The sequence below is a fragment of the Cherax quadricarinatus genome, chromosome 26, assembly GCF_038502225.1.
Source record: "Cherax quadricarinatus isolate ZL_2023a chromosome 26, ASM3850222v1, whole genome shotgun sequence".
NCBI lineage: Eukaryota > Metazoa > Arthropoda > Malacostraca > Decapoda > Parastacidae > Cherax > Cherax quadricarinatus.
In genome coordinates this window covers 8,599,450-8,623,762 of record NC_091317.1, presented here as the reverse complement: position 1 = coordinate 8,623,762, position 24,313 = coordinate 8,599,450, and the positions used below count along the sequence as shown (strand labels likewise).

The window sequence follows — 24,313 nt, the reverse complement described above, 5'->3', positions numbered from 1 at the left end:
AACCGAGAAAAAAAAATATTTACCAAAAATCACATATGGCAAGCCCAAGCCAGGTACTGGAAATAAGTCACTTTGTCTGACTTTTCTGGGTTATCCTAGGTTCTCTATACATACACCGCTATGTATGATAATCTATGTAACTGTATTTGTATATACCTGAATAAACTTATTTACTTCAAGTCTGTCAACCGAGTACGTACAAGAAACCGCCCATTCACTTATTTCAACTACCCAATAAAGTGATCAGAAATTGGCAATTTGGCCGATTTCACACAAATTTCAACAGATGCCAATTTCAAAATAGGGTCCAGAATAAACAATGCAGATATTCCTGGCACTAAAATAACATTTTCTCTGTTCATTAGTCATGGCTACAGGCCCCTCTTATATTACTCTTGCTTTCCATTTTGAATTTTTATTCACAAAAAAATAGAAGATTTACGGTTATGCAGACTGCTGCATTATTGTAATAATTGTATAAATAATGTCAAGCCATTCTTGACTCTGTATTGGAATTTGGACTGACAGGTGGACAGGTATTGGACGGTGACGCCGTTTGTTTACTCTTGAGCTTCGCTAAAGAATAGAACATTTTCGCTACTGTGAGCGCAATTTCAAGGTACTTTTCGTCATGAAAGGAATCAAAATCATAACTATTTCTGTAATATATCTTTCATTCTATCAAATGAGACCGAAAAAATGAGAATATAACCATAAAAACCATACAAAAATATACCGCTAAGCAGCCGCTAATGGCTGAGAAGTGAACTCCGCTATTTATAGTCTGATTTCTTTCATTTTTGGTGTACGTTAAAAAGTATCTTTCCATCACACATAGCCCAAGTTTCAGTAAGATAACCCAACAAACAACGGAGAAAATAATAATATAATAATAATAATAATAATAATAATAATATCTTTAATTACTACACGTACATGTACAAGGTATACAGGCCTAGCTGAGATCAGTGACATACTACTATATAGAAAGCCGCTTGCTATGCAGAGTATTTCAAGAAAATTAGGTCGGTGTCCCAGGATAACACCCACACCAGTCGGCTAACACCCAGGTACCTATTTACTGATGGGTAAACAGACAACAGGTGTAAAGAAACACGCCTAATGTTTCTACCCTGGCTGGGAATTGAATATTTACCAAAAATCATATATGGCTAACCCAAGCCAGGCACTAGAAACAAGCCACATTGACTTTTTTGAGTTATCCTAGGTTCTCTACACATATGCTGCTGTGTGAGATAATCTATATAGAGAAAATAACTTTTTTGTTTTAGGTTTATGGTGCAGTACGAATGTATATCACAGTTAGCCCTGTGCTATACTCCGTTTTCTCTAATATAAACCCCATGACAGGGATAGGAGAATGGTATTTGTATACCATATCCTCTTCATACCTCTGTCGAACTGCTCAGTGTTATGCCAATTATTATTTATTCTGGAGTATTTAACATGTTTTATGTTATTTATATTGTTTATTATGTCATATTAGATCAATTGTGATAGGCAAATAAGCTGTAGTGATGATATTAGCATAATAATAAAGCATATTCTCCTGCATCATGAGACTGAGCTCATGGCAACCGACAGTGGCTTCAAAGCCACTGTGTAGGTGCTTTACATAATGAGAAGCATTTCTTTTATTCATTGGAACCATGGCTAGGGCTAAAAGTAAGCAGGTTAAAACAATAAATGGAGAAAAAGAAATTGGAATGACTTATGCAGCAAGTAGCGCCACCGAACAGTTTAGTGTGGCGACCCTGGAAATTTGAAATTATGCTAGCCAAAATTAGTGCTGAATAACTGAAGGAACCGAATAACTGATTGCCGGATTTGTGATGGTGGACCTGTAATACGTTCACATGAAAAATAAATCCTATTGTTATTGGCATATTATACACTGATGTAGCTCTGAGTAGTTTTCTATGCTGTTTTACTTTCTTTTGTATTTTTGTGAATGTTTTGTCAATGTATTTTGTCTTTAAATATTTATCATATTTAGGGGGTGATAGGAGAAAATTCTCAAACAGCTTCAGGGAGAACCTCGAGTTTTCCCTGAAGCAAGTTTATTCTTTCCTCTGAGGATGAGGGTCCCCAGGACAGTTCTAGAGGTGGTATCTCCCTATATATTGAAGGGGCTGTATAAAATACAGTGGTCCCTCGTTTTTCGTAATTAATCCGTTCCTGGAGGAGCTACTATAAACGAAATTTACAATTTGCGAATCAATTTTCCCCATAAGAAATAATGTAAATACAATTAATCCGTTCCTGACACCCAGAAGTATTAAAACAAAAAATTTTTTTACATGAAATATACATGTAGTACATAAACAATACAATGGAAAATGATGAATGAAACATTAACAGCATAACACTTACCTTTATTGGAGATTCTTCTTAGTGTATGGGAGACTGGAAGAGGAGAGATTGGATTGTTTACAGTTTGGAAGGGGAATCCCCTTCCAGCAACACCTCAGGTACCAATTGCTTCTCTGAGGTTGCTTCTCTTCTGTTTCTTAATGCCACTTGGACCACCTTGAGAGTCACTCTAGTCCTGAGTAACTCTAGAGAGAGCTCTGTTCCTGGCGTCTCTAACACTTCCCTAAAATGGCCCAAGACTTTGTCACTGTACATACTTCTCGCCTCCTTTACCACAGGCTTGGCACTAGCTTTCTTTGGAGCCATGGTAGCTTATTTAGTACTTGCAAGCACTAAAATGAGTGGAATATTATGAAATATTTTGTAGGAGCACTTGAGGGGACCTTCACTCACTGGTAAACAATGCCAGAGTGCCTGAGTAGGGAGGCCGCCACGCTCTCACCGTGCGTACGCGTCCCGGACGAACTACTATTCACGAGTCAACCTATGAAAAGCGAGTCCATGTTTATACAAAAATACCCCTATGATTGGCGAAATTTACGATTGCCGAGAACTACGAAAAGCGAGGGACCACTGTAATTTAAACACTGCTTAATACTAAAATATGTAATTTAAACACTGCTTAATACTAAAATATGTAATTTAAACAATGCTTAATACTAAAATACATACATAAATACAAAAGAATTAGATGAAATAAATGCAAATTTCCAAGGTAGTAGGTTGGTAGACAGCAACCGCCCAGGGAGGTACTTCCGTCCTGCCAAGTGCGTGTAAAACGGAAGCCTGTAATTGTTTTACACGATGGCAGGATTGCTGGTGTCTTTTTTTTTCTGTCTCATACACATGCAAGATTTCAGGTACATCTTGCTACTTCTACTTACACTTAGGTCACACTACACATACATGTACAAGCATATATATACACACCCCTCTGGGTTTTCTTCTATTTTCTTTCTAGTTCTTGTTCTTGTTTATTTCTTCTTCCCTCCATGGGGAAGTGGAACAGAATTCTTCCTCTGTAAGCCATACGTGCTGTAAGAGGCTACTAAAATGCCGGGAGCAAGGGACTAGTAACCCCTTCTCCTGTATATATTACCAAATGTAAAAGGAGAAACTTTCGTTTTTCCTTTTGGGCCACCCCGCCTCGGTGGGATACGGCCGGTGTGTTGAAAGGAAACAAAATGTAAATTTAACCTCACTTTACTTTGTTGAAAAGAGTCGAGTGCCTACTAGAATTGTGCCGAGAGGGAAGGAGGAGATGTTATTGTTTGGAAGGAGAGTCCCCATCTCTTTTCTGTTCCTTTTCCCTATCTGGACATGGTTGAAGCTCACCAGCTTTGACTTTTACCAAAAATCTGTCCAAAGAACTTTGCCTCTGCCTTTTCCTCAGGATGTTTTGGAAATGTGACAATGTCTGGTCATTCCAGACCATGCTATTAGGCTTGTTTGGGCTTTGTTGAGGGGTACTTCTCTGCAAAGTTTTTGACGTCCATCCATTTGGCAAAGATTTCCTTGATTAACCCTTTGACTGTTTCGGTCGTATATATACATCTTATGAGCCACCGTGTTTGACATATATATATACACCTACCATCCGACTTACGACCTGCTCGGCATACGTCCACTTGACTTACGACCATGCATCTGGCAGCTGGGCTGGGCTGGCTGATGCACACCACTGTACAATATTTGACAATACTCATGGCAGCAATGCATCATGCAGGCAGCATCAGTTTGAGTAATCCTGTCCTATCAGCAGCATCATACTGTATTAACTGTACTAACTGGACAGTAAATTTCACCATGGCCCCTAAGATGAAGTCTGAATCTTGCACTGGAGATTGTGGCAAGAAAGGCTCTTACTCTTTAACTCTATTTTTCACTGTTGCACATAAACCTGTCTGTATCTGTCTGCCTGTATATCTGTGTATCTGTTTATCTGTCTACCTATGTGTCTGTCTTTCTGTCTACCTGTGTCTATGTCTACCTGTGTATCTATGTCTACCTGTGTGTCTGTCTTTGTTTACCTGTGTCTGCCTTTCTGTCTACCTGTGTGTCTGTCTGTCTGTCTTTCTGTCTGCTTGTGTCTCAGAGCCACTCATTAAGAGTGTAATTGGTCTTGAAGATGCCATATTAGTTCATTACCATGTATACATTGTATACAGTAAATAAATAAACTATAACAATAGAAGTAAATTATGGTAAAAAGAATGAAATAATGATTGTACATTACATTACAGTACTATGTAGGTAGTTCATATAGGAAAAGTTTGACATTATGCCCTACCCAGTATGTCGGCAGTTTTCAAAGGTTCGACCTACGTCCATTTTGACTTACGACCGGTTGGTCGGAACCAAGCTTGGTCGTAAGTCGGATGGTAGGTGTACTCATAAATTATAGTGGCTTCAAATCAAGCAGGAGAAAGCTGGTAGGCCCACATGTGAGATGTGATGTAGTTCAACTGGGCTTGTGAGGTCTCTAGGGAGACCTTGGCAAAAGTCTGTCAGCCACGCCTTTCGGCGTCAGATCTCGGCCAGGTCAAAACACGTGGTGCACACCTCATTGTGGGGGGTGCTCTCGGGACAATATAAGCTCAAGGAACAACTGAGGAAAAAGACTTTGAGCGGAGCTGCTGCTGTGTGCAGAGCTCTGAGCAGAGGGACTTCGAGCAGAGCTGCTGCTGTGTGCAGAGCTCTGAGCAGGAGATTCAAGAGCTGCTGCTGCTGGGGTGCAGGGCTCGGGAGAAGGCTGCTAAAGTCTCTGGAGGAGACTGTTGGAGACACTGGGCAGAGTACTGGCTTGGAGCAGTACTCGTGCTGTGTAGGTCTTGGGACCTGTGGCTTAGTTCCTGTGGTGAACTGTCCTCTGAACTATACTGTAAATTATATTCATTTTCGTCAAGTTGTGTTCCCTGTCTCACTGCTTATATATACCGCCCCATTTATCTAAACCCCAATAATGTACTCCTGTTCCCAAATATGTTATTGTACAAGGACTTAATAATAAACTGTGTTTGAGTAGAACAGTAATATTAACTTTCCCCGTTATTTGCTCTTGTATTTATTATTTTATTTCAAGTAGTGAGAGGGTGAGTAGTGTGGTGGGTAGAGTAATGAGAGGTGAAGGTGTAGTCACCAGTGACCTCACATTACCTACCTCCGCTAATCATCTCTCCTACCGCTCGCTGCTAATCACACGACTCAGACTCTCCTGCCTTGCTCCCCTTACTCCGTTATTCCCCAATTATCTTTATGTTCAATACCCCCCTACATGACAGAGAGAATGGGTCTGTGGTCAGTGTGCACCATATAAAAATCCTGCACTGAGCACCATATAAAAAAAATCCTGCAGCACGCAGTGCATAATGAGAAAAAAAAAACTCCGTGTTTTTGGATTAAAATGCCGACTTTGCAGTGCATTTTCATATAGTATTTATGGTTGTATTCCCGTTTTATTGGTCTCATTTGGCAGAATGGAAAACATGTTATAGAAATAGATGTGAGTTTGATTGCTTTTACTATGAAAAGAACCTTGAAATGGAGTTCAAAGTAGGTGAAATGTTTGAATTTTGCCGATGTTCAAAAGTAAACAAGTGATGTCAGTGTCCAATAAATGTCCAACTAGCCATTCTAATATGCAGTCATGAATGGGTTGACATTATTTATACAATTATTACAATATTGCAGTAGTCTGCATAACAATAAATCTTCTATTTTTTATTTGAATAAAAATTCAAAATAGAAAGCAAGAGTAATATCAGAGGGGTCTGGAGACATGACTGATGAACAAAGAAAATGCTATTTTAGAGCCAGGAATGTCTGCATTGTTCATTCTGGACCCTATTTTGAAAATGGCATATTTTTTAATTTGCGTGAAATTGGCCAAATTGCAAATTTCTGACCACGTTATTGGGTAGTTGAAATCAGTAAATGAGCAGTTTCTTGTACTCAATCGATAGAACAAATGGAGTTCTAAAGAAATAGCATTGAGTTTGGTAAACTGGAACAATGGAATTAGCCGAAAATAGGTCTCAAAGTGGGCGAAATCGCCGATTCGTAAATATCACCAAGGTTGCTAACTTCCCGAGAGCATAATTCTGTAAGTTTTTCCATCAAATTTTGTTCTTATGGTGTAATTACCATTGGGAAAAGATTACCATTTCATAAAATAATTTGTTTTTTTTCACAAATTTTTCAACACCAGGAGACACCTCAGGATTTGGGGTTGCGACAGTCAAGGGGTTAATGAAGAAAGGGCTTCTTCCATCTCCTCTTCTGAGCCTGAAGAGAGTGCATCCATCTCAGTCTTGTGCTCCTCCTCAAGTTCCTGCAGCTCCTCAGTGGTTAGCTCTTCCCTGTGCCCCTCCACTAACTCCTCTCGAGAGAGAGAGAGGTAAACAAAGGTAGCGCATGGTATCGTGACTCATTCTGACCCATACAATTTCTAGCACGTGAGTCATATTCCAAACAAAGGCTGTATACCAAGTAAAAATTTTTGTGTCCAAACAGGATGTATACCAAGTTGGGCTTATTCCAAAGTGGACGTATACCGAGGTACCACCGCATTTTACTTTGGTGTTTAACTTTGTTTTATTTTGTTTCACTGACTTACGAAGATTTTAGAACAATGTGGCTATTTATTGCTTTAACCTTTTCAGGGTTTGTGCCATAGTTCTACGGTTTTCAGGTGTGCGTCCAAACCGTAGAACCGCACCAAAATTTTTGTGGCCTCAAATTTAGCACGAGAAGGCTGGTAGGCCTACATCTAAGAGAAGAGGTCTGCATGGTGTGTGTGCACCGTAAACAAAAATCCTAGGCACCTGCATGGCATTGTGGGAACGCCACCTCAGTAAGCTTTGTTCACCATGCTTCGTGGCAAGGCAGCTCTCACTCTGAGGCTAACTGGGACTCTCCTCCTCCTAACTGCTAGTTCTGACTCTGATGGAAGTGGAAAAGAGGAATTCTATGGTTTTGATTGATTAGTGACCAAAAGCAATGACCAGGATATCAAAAATAGTGCAGAAAATCCTGATGATCCTCAACTTTCTACCGTTGGTGTGGGAACATCTCAGTCACGTTCAGTTGTACCTCGTCACAAGAGAAAACTACTATTTTCACGTGGCCAGGCCTCAGATTTGAGTAATGGTGATGATAGTGATGCGGACTTTGATTTTATTGCTCTTGATGATCATTCGAGTAGTGATAGTGATGAATCATATTCACCAGTGAAGCGTTGGTATATATGCCGCTGCATGCGCAGGGGAAGGAGTACATCCTGTGGCCCTACACCAGGAATAGACAGTGAAAGTGAGGATGATGTGGCCACACTTGGCATGGATAGACCACAGGCATCAGTAGGTGGTGGTATTGGTGGTGATAATGGTGGTGGTAGTGCCACGACCATGCATGATTCACCAGCCCAGGCTGGGACCCACGCTGCTGACTTACCAGATCCAGGACAAAGCGGAGCGTCATCCACCACCACACCACAACCACAACCAGCTTATGATGTCCAGTATCCACCAGTAAACTGCATCTGGCATCAGCAGCAAAATCCCAATTTTGTTCCCAATCCCCATCAGTTTGACAACTCTCAAAGTGGAATCCTACAAGCTTGTTCCCTTGGTAACACTGCAAATCAACTGGAATTCTTTGAATTATTCTTTGACCAGCCCTTGATGGAAATTGTTGTCAGGGAAAGTAACAAGTATTTTGAGTACACCATGGCAAATACGATCATATCACCACAGTCAAGACTACACCGGTGGAAAGAGACAACAGTGGCTGAAATGTATTTTCTTTTTGCAACAATAATGCTTATGCCTCATGTCTATAAGCATAATATAAAATCATACTGGCCCACAGATCGGCTAATTTGTACCCCCGGCCTTCAGTGAAGTCATCCCAGTGAACAGGTTTATCTTACTGTTATACAGTGGACCCCCGCATAACGATGGCATCACATAGCGATTATTTCGCATACCGCTTACTTTAATCGCAAAATTTTTGCCGCGCATACCGATTAAAAACCCGCTCACCGATTTTCGTCCGAGACGCGTCCAATGTGCGCCCTCAGCCAGCCTCACATGTGCCGCCCGTGCCATTGTTTACCAGCCAGCCTCCGCGGTAACATCCAAGCATACACTCGGAATATTTCGTATTATTACAGTGTTTTCGGTGCTGTTTCTGGAAAATAAGTGACCATGGGCCCCAAGAAAGCTTCTAGTGCCAACCGTACACCAATAAGGGTAAGAATTCCCATTGAAATGAAGAAAGAGATCATTGATAAGTATGAAAGTGGAGTGCGTATCGCCGACCTAGTCAAGTTGTACAAGAAACCCCAATCAACCATCGCTACTATTGTGGGCACCAAAAAGACAATCAAGGAAGCTGTTCTTGCCAAAGGTTTAACTGTGTTTTCGAAACAAAGATGTTGAGAGACTCTTATTGGTGTGGATAAATGAAAAACAGCTAGCAGGAGATAGCGTCTCTTAAGCAATCATATGTGAAAAGGCTAGGAAGTTGCATGAGGATTTAATTAAAAAAATGCCTGCAACTAGTGATGATGTGAGTGAATTTAAGGCCAGCAAAGGTTGGTTTGAGAGATTTAAGAAGCGTAGTGGCATCCATAGTGTGATAAGGCATGGTGAGGCTGCCAGTTCGGACCACAAAGCGGCTGAAAAATATGTGCAGGAATTCAAGGAGTACATAGAAACTGAAGGACTGAAACCTGAACAAGTGTTTAATTGTGATGAAACAGGCCTGTTCTGGAAGAAAATGCCAAGCAGGACCTACATTACTCAGGAGGAAAAGGCACTCCCAGGACATAAGCCTATGAAAGACAGGCTTACTCTTCTCATGTGTGCCAATGCTACTGGTGATTGCAAAGTGAAGCCTTTATTAGTGTATCACTCTGAAACTCCCAGAGCGTTCAGGCAAAAGAATGTCCTCAAGGATAATTTGTGTGTGCTGTGGAGGGCAAACAGTAAGGCATGGGTCACTAGGGAATTTTTCTATAACTGGTTACACCATGCATTTGCCCCCAATGTGAAAGATTACCTAACTGAAAAGAAATTAGAACTTAAGTGCCTCCTGGTGTTAGACAATGCCCCTGGTCATCCTACAGACGTGGCAGACCGACTTTATGGGGACATGAGCTTCATTAAGGTGAAGTTTTTGCCTCCTAATACCACTCCTCTCCTGCAGCCCATGGACCAGCAGGTTATTTCCAACTTCAAGAAACTGTACACAAAAGCTCTGTTTGAAAGGTGCTTTGTAATGACCTCAGAAACTCAACTGACTCTAAGAGAGTTTTGGAGAGATCACTTTAATATCCTCAATTGCGTAAACCTTATAGGTAAGGCTTGGGAGGAAGTGACTAAGAGGACCTTGAACTCTGCTTGGAAGAAACTGTGGCCAGAATGTGTAGACAAAAGGGATTTTGAAGGGTTTGAGGCTAACCCTGAGAGGATTATGCCAGTTGAGGAATCCATTGTGGCATTGGGAAAGTCCTTGGGGTTGGAGGTTAGTGGGGAGGATGTGGAAGAGTTGGTGGAGGAGGACAATGAAGAACTAACCACTGATGAGCTGATAGATCAACTTCAAGAGCAAGAGGCCAGACCTGGGGAAACTGGTTCAGAGGAGGGGAGAGAGAAATTGAAGAAGTTGCCTACTACAAAGATAAAGGAAATCTGTGCAAAGTGGCTTGAAGTGCAAACCTTCATGGATGAAAATCACCCTCACACAGCTATTGCAAGCCGTGTTGGCAACCTGTACACTGACAATGTTGTGAAACACTTTAGGGAAGTGATAAAGGAACGAGAGGTACAGGCCACTATGGACAGATATCTTGTGAGAAAGAAGTCCAGTGACTCTGAAGCTGGCCCTAGTGGCATTAAAAGAAGAAGGGAAGTAACCCCAGAAAAGGACTTGCTACCTCAAGTCCTAATGGAAGGGGATTCCCCTTCTAAACAGTAAGAAGATAATGCTCTCCCCTCCTCCCATCCCATCAATCATCACCAGATCTTCAATAAAAGTAAGTGTCATGTAAGTGTGCATGCCTTTTTCAGTTTGTGTGTATTAAAATTAATATTTCATGTGGTAAAAAAATTTTTTTTTCATACTTTTGGGTGTCTTGCACGGATTAATTTTATCTCCATTATTTCTTATGGGGAAAATTCATTCACATAACGATTATTTCGCATAACAATTACCCCTCTTGCACGGATTAAAATCGTTAACCGGGGGTCCACTGTATATGCTGCACTTCTCTGAAAAAACCAGGCCTGACAGAAATGACAAGTTATACAAGATTAGAAATGTTTTTATGCATCTGAAACAGAAGTTCAACATGTACTTTTATACATTCAAGAATCTTGTAATTGACAAGTCTTTGACTTTGTTCAAAGGTAGACTGTCGTTCAAGCAGTATATACCGAGCAAGAGGAAACACTGAATAAAACTGTTTGCACAATGTATTGTGACAGTGGCCTGGTATTGGATATAATTTAATACACGGAAGTAAACGTTGAAAGATACTAGAATGTTATTGGGTATCTCAGGTGATGTAGAGAAACATGATGGCACCTATCTTGGTAGGGCTACATTATATACTGATAACTGGTACACAGCCTCTTTACTCAGTGATTTCTGCAAGTGAACATGACAGATGTGTGTGCACAGTGAATTCTAATTGTCAACATATGCCCAGGTTCAACGCAGGCACTCATCAATGACATCATGGCATTATGGTGGCATGACAAACGAGATGCATATTGTTGACAACCATTCACCCTAACGAAATGAAAGACAGTGGAAAGTCGATAGACTAATGAACGTATTCTAAAACCGTAATAGTGATTGATTATACACAAACGTGTTTGGTTGACAAATGTGACATGCAGATTGGCTTTTTTGGGATTGTGTTCATAAGAGTTCCAAGTGGTACATGAAACTTTTCTTCCATATCATGGACATTTCAATGCTCAATGCATATAATATGTACTAAATAAAGACTGCAACAGACCACCGTATGGTGAATTTTGTTTGTCTGTTGTCAGACAACTAATAATGAAGTACGATCCAGGTAACAACCCCTCTATACAAACCGCCTTGAACTCCTCAGGAAATACTCAGCGCTTGAGGAGGAAGGTGATCACCTCCTAATACAGCTTCCTGCAACTAGAAGAAATGGGCTCAGAGGAGATGTTTTGTCTGTGCACAAATAAAATGACTGGAACAAAGACACAAAGACACTCGGTTTATGTGTAGGAATGTAAGGTACCACTGTGCACGATACCGTGTTTCAAGGACTTACAAGACTGCAGCATTTCTAGAACATGCCCAGTGACTGTACATATGTAAATATACAGTGGACCCCGGCTATCGCCTGGATCGATAGCGCAAAATCAGATAACGCCTACTTTGGCATAAAAAATTGTCTAGGGTAACACCTAAAACTCGGTTAGGGGCTTTCGCCCAAACGTTCGCTGGCGCCGTGAGGGGCCCGCCAGTCTGCCATTATTTTACAAGCTATTGCGGCGATTCCATGTTACCTGTGATACATTTTGTATTATTCCACTGTTTTTAGTGCTTGTAGCTCCCGGCCAAAAGGGCCCAAAAGCTTCGGGTTTCCAACCGTGTGGAAAAAAGGGGTGAGAGTGCCATTGAACTAAAAAAGGGAAGACAAAAAAAAGTATGAAAGTGGAGTGCATTCTGGATTTGGGAAAAATTTTATACAACAAACCCCCTTTTCAACCTCCTACTAATTTTAGCAAAAAAAAGGCAATAAAAGGGAAGCTTTTTTTGAAAAAGGTTTAAAAATGTGATTACAAAACAGAGAAAAACCAAATACTCGAAGATGTGGGGGAAGACCGTTTTTTAAAGATAAACTAGAAACAATTATCGGGGAAAATTCTCGGTAATTTATCCAAAAAAGAAAAGGCTTTGCATGATGATCTTTTTAAACCCCTTTGACTGTTTTGGTGTATATATCGTCTTACGAGGATGTTTGGACTTATATATCTCAATAGCCCAAACGCTTAAAATCAAGCAGGGGGAAGGGCGGGTGGGCCCCAAATGTGGGGAGAATGGGTCTGTGTGGAAAGTGTCATCACATAAAAAATCCTGCAGCCCCAAGTGAAAAGAAAAAAAAAAGCAGTTTTCTTGGTTAACCCGTTTTGGGGGTGTATTTTAGTATAGTATTTATCTTTGTATTCATTTTTATGGTCCCCAATGATAAAATGGAAAAACATACTGAAAGAAACGAGATGTTTTTGATTATTTTCCCGATGAAAAAAAATCTTGAATTACCCCAAGAAAGCAAAATTTTTTTCATTTTCCCAAATTTCTACCAATGTTCAAAAAATAACCAAACCCACCAACACCCAATACAAAATCAACGGGGGGTCTAATATTCTTTCAAAAGTGCACTGATATTATTTAAAACCTTTTTTTAAATAATCAGTAGCTGCATAACAGAAAATTTTTGTATTTTTGTATGAAAAAAAAAATAAAGAGAAAAGAAAAAAGTAATATAAGGAGCCTAGAACATGACTAATAAAACAGGGGATATGTTTTTTTAGTCCAAAGAATGCCTACATTGTTTATTTTTGGCCCCTTTTTTAAAATTTTGGTATCTTTTTTTAATTTGCATAAAAATTGGCCTTGAATTTTAAAAACCACTTTTGGGGATTAAATCGGTAAATAGGCAGTTTCTTGTCTCAATTGATAAAAAAGTGGAGTTCTAAAAAAAATAAAGGGTTTTGGTCAACTGGAAAAAAGGAAATTTGGGCCCAAAAAACAGGGCTAAAATTCGGCCAAAATTAAAACGAAATATGTGAAGCCCCCTTTTTCCCCGGGGCGTAATTCCGTGATTTTTGCCCAAAATTTTCGTTTTTGGTGTCATTCCCAAAAGGGGGAAAAAAAGATTCTCTATTATTTCATAAAAAAAAATTTTTTTTTAAAAAATTTTTTAAACATAGAATAAAATTAGAATGGGGTTTGGACAGTAAAAAGGGGCTAAAAAAAAATGCCTCCAAATAGTGCTGCTGATGAAAATTTTGGGCCAGAAGGCTTTTTGGGGAAAATTTTAAAGAAAAATTGGCACACAGTGTGATGGGGCATAGTGAACTGCCAGTTCAGAAAAAAGGGCTGAAAAATAGGGCAGGACTTTAAAGAATTACATAGAGACTGAAAAAAAAAACCCTGAACAAGTTTTTTAAATTGTTATGAACAGGCCTGTTTTGGAAGAAAATCCCAAACAGGATCACATTACCCCAGGAGGAAAAGGCACTCCCCAGGACATAAGCCTATAAAAGAAAAGGCTGACATTAATGTTATTAGTAATGCAAATGGTGATTCCAAAGGGAAGCCTTAAGGGGTTTATCCCTCAAACCCCCAAACATTCAAAAAAACAATATAAAGGGAAATTTATGGGGATGTGGAGATCAAACACTAAGGTATGGGTCACTAGGAAATTTTCAGGGGCTGGTTTTATGGTGTTTTTTGGCCCCCTGTAAAAAAATTCCTTGGGAAAAAGGGAAATTTCCTCAAGTGCCTCCTGGTAATGGACAATGTCCTGCTCATCCTCACGACTTGAAAGGGAGAAAATTTTTGGGGGAGTTTCTTTTGAATTTAAAATTTTTGCCTCCTAATACAACTCTCCTCACCCAAATGGCCCAAACCGGGGTCATTTCAAACTTAAAAAACTCTCCAAACCGGGTGTTTAAAAAGTTTTTAAAGTAACCTCAGATACTAAAATTGACCCTAAGAGATTTTTTGGAAAAGATCAAAATTATTTTCCCAGTTGCAAAAACCCTTTAAGGAAAAGGTTTGGGGAAAGGAAGTGACTTGCAGGATTTTTTGAATTGCTTGGAAAAACTGGGGCCCCAAATTTTAAAAAGAGGGGATTTTAAGGGTTTGGGGCTAAACCCCCCAGGAGCCTATACCAGTTGGGGAAAGGCTATTGTGCCCTGGGGAAGTCAATGGGTTTTGGGGGTTTTTGGGTGGGGATGGGAAGGAATTGCAAACGACTGGGGATGAAAAAATCAACCTTTATTGGAAATGTACACCCCCCCTTTTGGGCTATTTTTCCCCCAACCCCCCGGCAAACCAGGGCGGGGGGGCGGGCCCCGATGGGGCCCGTCATTCAATCAGTCCCTTTTTCCCAGCCAATGAGAAAAATGGTTTTGTAATTGAAAGAGGTGATGTGGATCCCTCCCCCCGTCTGCCTGTCTTTCCCCATTCTGGGGGCCCTGGTTGAAGACGGGTCTCTCCCCCTAGTCCTATTCTCCCTTTTGCTTACGTTGGGTGCACAAATTACCTATTGATGCATAGTGTATATAGTGCATCTTCTTTCTAAATTGGTGCATAAATAATATAAGTTAAAAGTTTTCTGCTGTGTTTATTTTGCCCCCTTTACACCCAGGATAACAGGCCTTTAGGACCCCGGGGTTGTAATATGGGAAACCTGTCGAGGCTGGAGCTGGACTTGGGCCCCGAGTTGACCCTGGGGTGGCGCGGGAAAGCAAGGGGCTTTTAAAAAGCTTGCTTTTGGCTTTTGGGGTTTTTTAAACATTTTAAAACCTTTGCATGTAAATTTTCCTTGCAAAAATTTTAGCCTTGCTATTGTATAATTTTTTAAAAATTTCGCTACAAAGCTTTTTGGTGTTTTATTTCCCTTTGGTAAATTTTACCATTAAAATTTGCATCAGCTTTGCTTTGTGTATCCACCTCATAACCCATCGTATTCTCAACCGTCTGTGCATAAAAAACGTGTTCTGCAAAAAAACCGATGTTCTTGGATTTCTTGGGCCCTTGCATAGCAAATAACTTATACTTTGGGGGTATCCACCAAAGGCGGAGTCAGGCGTCTGGTGTTGGCCGTCTTTTTTCCTTGCCTTTTGTCCCTACAGCATTTTTGGGAAATTCCCCTTTTCCTTTGGGGATTATAAACCCAAACCACCCCGCGTTGGGGTTAACGTCCCCGAAGGGTTTTGGGGGGGAGGGGGCCCGTGGGTTCCTCCTCTCGGGCAAAATAAGTGTTTTCTGGGAAAAGGGTGAAAATGGGCCCCTTCAGTCTAGTGCGGGGGTTGTCTAAAGGGGAGAATAAAGGGGTTGTTGGCATTGAGCTGGAAAAAATTCCCGAGCAATTTAAGGGCAGAGGGGTTTTCCCAAAGGGAAGGGTTTGTGGGGAAAAAAAAAGGGGAAGGAATTTTTCCCAAATTTTTAAATGATTTTGGTTCAAGCAGTCAGCTTTTCCCCCCCGTCAATGGGCAAACCCAGAAAAATTTTTAAAATTTTTTTAAAAAATCAGGCTAAAAGAAAGAAGGGGGCCGGAACAGCATTGGGCGTCGTTGGTTCCCCACAGCATTTTTTGGGTGGCCCAAAACATTTTCGTCAGTTTTAAAATTTTGGCGTTTTTTCCGATTAAAAAGGGTGAAGCCCACATTTTTGGGGAACATATACATTTTCCCAGCTAGTATAAAAAAATTTCTTCAAGTTAGGCAGCCCAACAGGTCAACCCCTGGTTGATTTTGTGCGCCCCGGGAACAAAGTTTTTAAAGCTGGTATAAAACAAGTGGTTTTTGCTCCTTGTGATCTTGTGCAGCTTATTCGGGGTTGGGCAGTTTAATTTTATTATTATTTTCCCTGGTTGACAATCTGCTGGACCCCAGTTTAAACCCCACTGCATTGGAGGCAGTCGGGGTTGGGCCATTTTTGAAATTAACCCTCCTTGTCAGCGGTCCCATCTCTTTTTCAAAAACCTGGCAAAAAGAAAATGCCCCAACCTTGGAGGATGAAGTCCCAAACCAGAGGGGGGGAACATCGGTAAACCCAACTAAGTCCCTGGTGCCCCAAACCCCTAAACTTATGGTCCACCCTGGTGAGAAAAACCCCCTCAACATGGTTTTTCGAAAACCAGTATCCGGGGAAAAACCCGGCCAGATTATTATTATTATAATCAAAAAAGGGGCAAACCCAAAAGGGTATGGCGCTGCAGGGGTAGGAAGAGTGGGGGTTTTTTGGATAGCAAAGGAGGAGGGATGATCGTGAGTTCAGAAAAAAAGCGGGGCAGGGGATGTCGGGGGTGGGGGAAGCAAGAGATTGAAGTAGAAAGGGCGGGGGTATTAGAGTTTGTGAAGAAAAGTCAGTTGCTGTAAAAAAAGTAAATGAGATTTCCCCTGGATAAAAGGTGGGCCCAAATCGCAAAAAGGGAAGGGTAAAGAGGCCAGCAGCCCAAAAGGGGCGGCAGCGGAGGTAAATTCTTGCTGTTAAAAAAAAGTGGGCAGTCCAACAGAAGGGCCCCCGACTGATAATGGAAAAACAATTCCCCAAGAGAACGGGCCCTCTCCGAATACCCATGAGAAAGGGCGAGTATGGCCTTGCGGGAAAAAGTAGTCTCCCAAACCCTTGACACTGGTGATAAAAAGGGCGGCCCTTCTTTTGGTTTAATAGATTGAAGTTTTTTTGAAAGGCATAGTAAAACCAAACTTCTGTTAGGGGTTTTAAGTTGGGAAGATTCCCAGCAAAATAGCCCAAAAATGGAATCCCTCTACATAAACTGGTAGGTCATGTTTTTGGGGAACATGGAAAATGTCTGCCTGTTCATTGCCTGCCCGTCCCCTGACCGGGGCCCCAACAAAAACAACATTTTTTGTTGGAAAAAGATGGGGGGCGTAAAAATTGGGAATCCGGAACAAAAGGGGTGATTTATAAAATTTCTTGTTAGCCTAAAAGCACAAAAAAAAAGTCTGGAAAAACCCACAAATGATAACCGGTTTGATGGTGGATGGTGCTGGGGGATGGCATAAAATTTCCCAGCGGAAAAAATACTGGCCGAAAGATGGTAAATCCCCTTGTGGGCTTTGGGAAAACCTTGTTTGGGAAACCCCTCCCATAGGAAGACTTGGGGGCCAACTGTGTACACACTTGGGGAGAAAAGAGTGAAATTGGCCCAAAAAAATGAAAAGCGGGGCGACGGCAGAAAAATTGGGTTTTTGACCCCAAGGGGAGAAAAAAAAACGACCTCGAACGGCTGGAATTTCCCCAAAGGGGTAGGAAAAGTGAGATCCCACCGAAAAAGGTTGGGGTTTTGAAGAAGGAAAAAGGCCCGGAAAGGGGAAGAAGGGGGGCCGGGAAAAGAAAACAGGGGGGAAACCCAAAAAAAAAGAATGTCTACAAATATCGGTGACCTTTCCCCATAAAGGGAAAGGGTTGGGAGATCATGAAGTGTACAAAAGAAAAGGAGCAATGGGAAATCAGCTTTCGGAAAAGGGAAGGACCTTTAAAAGGTTTCTGGGAAACCGAGGGAAGAAGAACAAAAAGGGCATAACGTAACCCTTGGGTGAAGGGGGTTGGGCTAAAAGGGTAGCAGGAGATCCCGCTGAATAAATCTGGTCACCATAATCAATTTTTCGATAAGAAAAAAAGGGGGGAATGAAAGGGAAGGGGGTTTAAAGGCGATCAGCTCCCATAAAATGACAAGGGGGTTTTAGGGAATTTCCCACCCGGGCGGCGGGTTCCTTTCCCAAAAAGGAAATGTGGGGTTTTCCCAGGATAACCTCGATCAAAGAGAGGCCCAAAAACCCGGGCTTTTCCCACGTTCGGGGCCCCCGGGAGCCATGGGTACAAAGGATGATGGGGAGATGACAGGCGTCTAAAAAAGTAATTTGGGGGGTTTTTTGGTTGGAAAATTTAAACCCAGTGTTAGTACCCCAATTTGGGGCCAGGTCGCCATGCTGGAGAAAACTGTAAAAAGGTGACAGTCAGAAGCGCATGCACAGGCAAAAGGAAGTCATAAACATAGGCGATGATCAAATTTTGATGGGAAAAACTGAGGCCTTTAAATGAAAGGGAAAAAGTGTTGTGTAAAAACACCCCGGGGGGACCCTTAGTTTGGATAAAGTCAGGGGGGCAATTTTTTAAACAAAATTGGTTAAAAAGTTCGAAGGATGGTGGTGCCTGAAGGCCTGAGGTGGGCCTGGGCCTATTTACCTCCCAAGTTGTGTCATATGCCTTCCCCAAGGTAAAAAATATGGCAAAAACCCAAAGGTGGTTATTAAAAGGCATTACGAACCCCCCGTACCCAAGCGTAGAAAGGGGTCTATGGTAAGCGTCCTTTACGAAACCATTTGGTGGAGAGACGGGTTGTGTGTCTCTAAATCCCACACCTAGCGTCTTTAACTAGGCGTTCCATCACTTTTTCGGGTCCTGGAAAAGGGAAAAGGGGCGATAGTGGGAGGGTTTTATGTCCGTAGTGCTTGGTTTTGCGGGAAAAAGGGAACAATGGGATTTCCACAGCTGTGGAAGAACTCCTTGTGACCCAAAAAAGTTATGAAACGTAATAGGTTCAAAGGGGTGACTGATGTAAATGTTGTACCCCTGAATTGAAATTTGGGGCCCCCTGTTAGTCGGGAAGCTGAGAGTGTTCCCCCAGTTCTTGAAGTGAAAAAGGGACATTATATGTTTTCTCTGGAGAAAAGGTCCAAAAAGCCCAACTCTCTGGAGCTTTGAGGGAAAAAAATGAGGGCATAGATGGGTTTGGGAAAAACGGACCCGATGATTGCCAATTTCATTGGGCATCTAGTGGGTTTTTTCTATATCAACACCGGGCCCGCCCCGAACAGGGGCCGGGGGAGGGGTTTTAAATTTTTCATACTTTTTCCCGACTGCACTCCTTGGGGAAACGGGGGGATGGGGGGGAACATAATCTCCCAAGCAAGTCCCTTTAAACGTCCGGATACCCGGGTTGGGCCCATCCGCCTTCTGCTTAAATTCAAAAAATCCCCTGTGGTTCTATTGTCGGTCCTTTCCCCATGCAGCGGGGTTTCCAAAACGTACTGCGACCAAAACAGACCACGAAGGCATTTCTGAAATCCTGCCCGAAGTTTGGGGGTTTTAGAATTTTGGCTGCGGGTTTAAAAAAGGGGGGGCGAGAAAGAGGGCTAAAGCTCCGATGGGGAAAAGAAAAAACCCTTTAAAAAAAGTTGGTTTTGATAAAGGTTCCAATTTGCCCGATCCTTTCCAGCGTGGGATGCAAAAGGGGGGGAAATGAAGGGGCGTAAAAATGATTTGGGGAAAAGATCACTGTTTTTCCCAAATCCCGGGAAAAAACAGGCCAAAAGGGAAATCCCAATCCCGGGGAGGAAGAGCAGTTTAGAGGTCGATGCAAGAGAGAGTGTGATCCGGGATCCCAAAAAGGGTGTAGGGGCCTGTATTTAAAACATGGAGGGTGGGTGGCAAAAAAAGCCCAACAATGGGAACCCCGGAATCACAGTGAGACCCCCCAAAGGGAAAGGGGGGGCATTAAAATCACCGGGGGGCCGGTGGTGATGGAAATTTAAACAAAAAAGGGAATATCCGGGAAAAGATAATGTCAGAAGGGAGAGGGTATAAAAAACAGGCGTATACCCCCTATCAGTGGTCCGGGGGTTAGCAAACCCCGGGGATATAAAAAGCTGATGGTCGGGTTCCCGTGCGTAGAAGAAGGGCACCCTTTGGTCCCCCTCCCGGGAAAAGGGTCTGAAGAATACAATAAATTATAGCCTGAGATGGGAGAATAACCAGAAAGGGGAAATTTTTGGGTTTCCCGTAGCCAAAACCCAAAAGGGGGAAAAATGGGGGGAAAAGCCCGTACCCTGGTTTCCCCCGAGGGGGCATATATTCCACTGTAAAAAGGGGGCCCTGATTGGTAGTTAAAAAAAAACCAAATCCACAGGTAAAGGGTTCCTACAGACTGGGGGGTTTGAAAAATCCACATCGGAGGCGTGGGAAAACGTTCAAAACAGCGAAAAGGGGGTGCGCTGTTAAGAAAGGAAGGGTTTCGCAGATGGGTAGAGGGGAGAAGGAAGCCCGGGGGGGGATCAGGGCCATTGATGGTTTGATTTTTGCAATATATTCAGAATTGCTTAAATGTTTCAGAATTCAGGGCGTCTTTTGGGGGACAATATTAAAAAGGGAGAAAGGGTGGTAAAGTTGGAACTGTTGGACTGTACCAAGGGGGGGCGGAAGGGGGGAGGCTGGGGGGCGTGGAAGGGGGCGAGGGAAGGAAACCGGGGGGGAACAGGGAGGAAGGGTTTCAGGGAGGAGGAGGGGGCCTCTACACTTGCGGGAAAACCAGTGAGGGGGGAGAACCAGGTACAGGGACAGGGGAAAGGGAAAATGAGGGGGTGGAAGATGGGTGGGGGGTTTTGGACCTTTTTTACTTTTGAGAAAAGGGACGGTTTGGGGGGGGTTATACGAGGGTCTTTGGCGCTGAGGGCTTGTGGGGAGAACACGAAGAAACAAAAATCAGGCTGGGGCGTTGGGAAATAGGGCGTCTGGGCCCAGGACAACAAAAAAGCTTCGAGGTGGCCCCAGGGAGGTAAAACCGAAATTGGGGTGCAGAAGATGGGGTACCAGAAGTGGGGGTGTTTTAAACAGGGGTAAAAAAATGAGGGTAGTCTCCCTTGGAAAGGGGGGAAACTGCCCCTGGTAAAGGGGACCTTCTGCCTCAAATTTTTGGGGTTTTCTTTTCGTTTAAATGACTTTTTCAAAATCCCCCAAAGGGTGACCTCCGGGCAATTAAGGGAAAAGGGGGATTGATTGCAAGGCGATTTGAATGGTCATCGGCACCCCAGACTGGGCATTCGATGAAATTTCAATATTTGTGGATGGCCAAATGCCCCAAAAATTTTCCCCTGTTCGGGGTAAAAAATCACCTTTTGAAATTGTCGATGTTTCCACATAAACTGAGGATGGGAGTTCCCCGGCTGTCCCAAAAGGTTAAATGAGCCATTTCTAGGTATTCTCCCGCCCGCAGGCAGGAAAAAGCGTAAGTGTTTCCTTGAAGGTTGGGGTTCTTGGAGTTCTAACTGTTCAAATATGTCAATTCCACATTCCGGGAAAATTTTTTTGGGAAATATGGTATGAAAGGGGAAAAGGTGGGTACCACTACAAAAATTGAGGAATGATGCTTTTCAATAGTTACAGGAACAATCGATATGGGAAAAGGAAACTCATGAACCTGGGTAGCATTCTGTGCGGTGGCGCGGTTCGCTCTTGAAACATGAAAGAAATATCTTTTTCCAAGATGGGGTGGGGGCCCGCCTAGTTGGGGAAAATGGGGGGGTAAAAGGGAAATGGTCGTGGGGGAAAAATTTTTCCATTTTACCGGGCTGGGAAAATGGCGTGGAAAGGTAGTGGAAAAAACTGTCGATCTTTTTTGGGAAAAGCGGGAAAGGGGGAAGTATCATCAGCAGGTAATTTCGTTTTCGTTTAGGGGTGGGACCAGAGTTGGTCTGATGTGGAGCGGGGGGCGATTTTAAAAATTTAACAGTGGGAGGCCAAAAAAAAGTCAGAAGGGGAAGGGCAGATAAATGAAAGGGGGTCAGTCGAGGGGCCCCAGTACCTGGCCGGGGGGGGAAAAGCCCAAACAAGGGTCGAGGCATGAGGGGTGTTAAAATGGTCCAAAAGGGGGGAGTCCCGAGCGGGGGTGCGGTATCCAAAAAGGGCCCGGGGGGTGCGGTTTTATGGACTGGGGGTGCCCCTGGTTGGGTTACTTCTTTCTTTTTGTTTTTTAAGAAAAAAAAAAAGAAGAAAATAAAAAAAAAAAAGAAAAAAAGGGGTTTTGGGGGGAAAAGTTCCCCAGGAGGAATGAAAGGGCCAAAAAATCTCCCCTCCGCCCGAGGGTCAGCACCCCAAATAAACGCCCGATGCAGCATGGAACCCCTGCCTTTCCCCACCCCTTGCCCCAAAAAAACCCCGGGAATCCGGATAGCCCCCCCATTTCTGAAACCCGGTGGACAAAAAAGAGAAAGGGCCGGGAAAACCGCCCCAAAGCATACCTCCTTGGCCCCCGGAATCAAAAGGTGGCTTCAGAAATACACCCGTGCCGGGAAACCGGGCCCCCCCGGGTAGAGGATAGGGCATCCCCCGGCAATCCAAAATTCCCGGTCCCCCCTCTTCATTCCAGAAACTTATCCATCAAACTATTAAAGGACTTGAAGGCACGTCAGCATACCTGGATGATATTGTAGTGGTGTCTGATACTTGGGATCAACACCTATTTAGACTTAAGGCTCTCTTTGAGACCTTTCAGAGTTCCCATTTAACTGTTAATTTATCTAAGTCTTCCTTTGGCCAGGCCACTTACTTTTCTAGGCCATGAAGTAGATAGTGGTAAAGTTGCTCCTAAATTTGCTAAAGTTCTTGCCATTAAAGATTATCCAGTTCCACATGATAGGAAATCTCTTCAACGTTTCCTAGGCATGATAGGGTTTTACAGAAGATTCTGTAAGAGAATTTCTCAGATACTGTAGCCCCTCTTACCAGTCACAAAGTTCCCCTTAATTGGACCCCAGAGTGTCAAGGTGCTTTTGATAAAGCAAGAAGATTATTGTGTACTGCACCCATTCTTTTGCCTAAAGACTTCTCCAAGCCTTTCTCATTACAGGTTGATGCTTGTGAGTCTGGGGTTGGGGCAGTACTGTTGCAAAACGGGGACGAGGAGTTGCAGCCTGTAGCCTTCTTCTCTGCTAAGTTCCAGCCGCATCAGAGGCCTTACTCTACCACAGAAAAAGAAGCCCTCACGCTGGTAATGGCTTTGGAGCACTCTGATGTTTACGTGGGCCAGACTTCGCAGTTGGTCACTGTCTACAGCGATCACAACCCTCTAGTATATCTCCAAGCCATGAAGAACCACAATACGAGGCTCATGAGATGGAATCTACGACTGCAACCCTACTCTCTCAGAATATTACACATTGCCGGCAAAGAAAGTATGTTGGCAGACTCTTTATCTAGAGTCTAACAATGTTACTCTATATTATAATTATAATTATTTATTAGGTTAGGATGTTAGGTTACCTGTGGTAACCCCTTTCAAGTTCTTTTTTTTTTTATCCCCCTAGTGTGGGTTTTTTTTTTTTTTTAGTGAGGGGACGCTGGCTACCATCCGCCCGTGTCTTGGACCTATGTTAGCCCGACTGTCTGCTGTCTCGCTCTGGGTTTAGGGTTTGGCTTTTTGTCATGAAAAAAGCTGAGCTCTATCTAAGAGTTGGATGGTTGAGAGAAAGGCGGTCCCATTATTTGGTGCCATGGCGGTATGGTTACCACTGGGAGGTGGGAGCCTAATCCTGAGCCTTCTTAGGGCGGGGGTGTGACATGCAAAGAGTACGTAACCTTTATTCAGCGCATGTACACACCCTCATTGACAGGCTATCTCCCCCAACCAGCAAACCAGGGGCTAAGGGTTGATCATGGGGCCCCATCACTCAATCAGTACCCAGGTTCCAGCCAATGAGAAGATGGTTTTGGCAATCGCAGAGGTGATATGGGTACCACTCACCCGTCTGCCCTTGTCATTCCCATTCTAGAGCTGGTTGAAGCACTGTCTGCTCTTTAGTGGCTTCTATTCTGCCTTGCTTACCGTGGAGTGCACTAATACCTATTGTTGTACATAGTGTATATAGTGTACATACTTCTGTTCTAAATTGGTGAAGGATAATGTAAGTCAAAAGTTTTTCTGCTGTGTTTATTTTGCTCCCTTTACACCCAGGATAACAGGCCTTTGGGGCTCCTGGGTTGTAATAACAACGATGAAGAACTAACCGCTGCAGACCTGCAAGAGCTTGATGTGCAACAGCAACAGATCACAGCTCAGGAATGTGCTTCAGAGCAGGAGGAAGAGAGGCGGAGGAAGTTGCCTTCATCAAGGATTAAGGAAATGTGTACAATATTTATTAAGGTGTAAGCATTTATGGATGAATTTTATCCTGTCACAGCTGTTGCAAGCCGTATTGGCAACATGTACAATGACACTCTTGTGTCCCATTTTAGGGAAATCCTAAGGGCACATGAGAAACAGAGCTCTCTGGACAGATTTTTGGTGCGACAGGGGTCCAGTGACTCAAGTTGGTCCTAGTGGCATTAAAAA

At 42.9% G+C, this 24,313-nt stretch overlaps 1 protein-coding gene across 1 annotated transcript in view; it reads right to left on the bottom strand.

Moving 5' to 3' along the window:
* The window catches only part of LOC128691606 (superkiller complex protein 3), a 288,629-nt gene that overhangs the window by 135,589 nt on the left and 128,727 nt on the right, over window positions 1-24,313 (bottom strand). The gene's annotated exons all lie outside the window — the stretch shown is intronic.